Here is a 2,339-nt window from a genome sequence, read left to right as displayed (position 1 = left end):
CTGAAAAGTTAGTATAAATTCGGACAATTTTGAACATTTAAAAGAAAGATATCCCTGTTTTTCCTTGAAGGTTTCTAATAATCTCACATCTAATGGGAAAAAAAATACTTAAATGGTAATTTCTCATTAAATTAAGACTTTAAAAATTTGCAATAAATATGAAGAGTGTAACAATGTTCATAAAACTCCATCAAGCCATTTCTACATTACTTAATATATTTATTTCTTAACGTCACACCAAAGGACATATTTTCAGCAAATTGCTTTATCAACGTAAATAAATAATCAATGAATAGACCAACATTGTGACCACTTGGATTTTTTGAAAGATTAATTGCTGCACTACGTAGACATATACTTTTTTCCCTCATAAACAATGTTTTGTGAAAAAAATGTTTTTTGCTGCCTATCCGTCATCTACCCACATACACTACATCAAACTCAAATACAAGCACTAGAACCCACGCAACACACCCACGACTCGTCCACTGTGTAAGCTCTTATCAGTACATGAGTAGACGAGCCAATCAGTGGCTCTGTACTCTCTGCTCCCCCACTCTTGTGTGATGTGTTTACACACACTCTAATGTGACTAATGTGAATTTCATTCACTTTAGAAATTAGATGCCTTTTCAGAACCTCCCACAGACAGAGAGAGAGAGAGAGAGAGAGAGAGAGAGATACAATATGTCCAACATGACACAGGCCCTGAAACTGAAAGAGTGCACACACACACACACACACACACACACACACACACACACACACAGGGGCGGAGTGGCCCACCTTTTCCCACCGGGAGAATTTTCCCCTCTTTTTAAAGAAAAAAAAAAACCAAAGCGAACAACATGGTTTCCTAACCAAAAACACAAAAGCCACGAAATCTGCAGTCGTACTACATGTGGACATTAGTGTTGTCAAAATATCAACCTGAAGTGGAGAATTGTAGCCTACACCTTGATGAAATGCACAGCCAGTGGTGTAGTCTACGTAAAACGCAGGTATACGCACCCATTTCAAAATTTCAGGGATTACAGTATACCCACTTAAAATTGATTGATCCATTATTTACAATAGCACAAATATATACAGTAGACTATACACACATCAAAAAATGCTCAAATATACAGTATACCCACTTCAAAAAGTAGACTACACCACTGGAGCCATCATCACAGTCCAAAGCATTCATAGGCCTACTAGGTTAGGCTACATCACGCTACTGTGCATGCAAATGTGCACTCCACTGTCATTTTGACAGTTTGAAATTGAAATATCGTTTAAGGAAGACAGGATGAGCATGGGCACAAAGTTTTGAGTGTGGGGATTTTTAGAAGAGTAGGCTTACAAGATAGGTATAGTATAGTAGCCTATAGCTTACAAAAAGTCTGTCTACATTGTGCAATAAACCCACCATGCAGCAAATAAGCCAAACCTAGCTACTTTAAACCACAACCATAAGTCAACAAAATGTATAACCAAACGGTGTAGGCCTACCTTAAAACGCTGTCTTCGTCGCAGCAAATGTCTTTGTTTCTTGCAATCACTCTACTTTAATCCACAGCTTTTACACACCCAGCACTGGTCACATCAGAATCTTGTGTGGTAATTATTTGGTTCCATTTCTTCAGACATAGGCTACATCCTAAATGTACCACATATAAATATATGTATGATAATAATAATATTTCGACTATAAGGAGATATACTGGTAGGTCTAACAAATCAAAACAAAACCCATTGCTTCTGTTAGGTGCAGTTCTCTTCCTTACCACTTGGTGGAGTCTGTTCGTAACCCAAGTCAATAACCACAGAGCAAGTGAATCTGGACTGGAAAGACTGTAAACTGTAACAGTCGTGTGGAAATCGGAAAATAAATCATAATTTATTAATATTTCCATCCTTTGGTAACCAATATACATATCACAGGTTCTTCAGATACTGAAAACGAAACTGTGTTACTAAGATCTTGTAAACTTCCGCGATCTACGGTGTATGAAAATTATCAGTAGAGAAGGGGTGTGGCCAATTTACTGTTTGACACCGTCAGTGAGGTATTGCCGTCTGGTATACGGTATAAATACTGGCTAGTCAGTTCATTTCACGGCCGCGGCCCACTGGGACAAGTCCCCGATCTCCCGACGGCCACTCCGCGCCTGCACACACACACACACACAGGCCTCTTCATGCTGCTTTGATGTTTTGACACAGGGCAGTCCTTTCATCTCTCTCGCCCACCTGAAGTCTCTCATCCATTACTCTCCACAACGCCTGAAAGCTGTGCCACCTCGAAATGTGTGTGTGTGTGTGTGTGTGTGTGTGTGTGTGTGTGTGTGTGT

This window comes from Engraulis encrasicolus, chromosome 20, assembly GCF_034702125.1.
Source record: "Engraulis encrasicolus isolate BLACKSEA-1 chromosome 20, IST_EnEncr_1.0, whole genome shotgun sequence".
NCBI lineage: Eukaryota > Metazoa > Chordata > Actinopteri > Clupeiformes > Engraulidae > Engraulis > Engraulis encrasicolus.
This window is presented reverse-complemented; position numbering follows the sequence as displayed.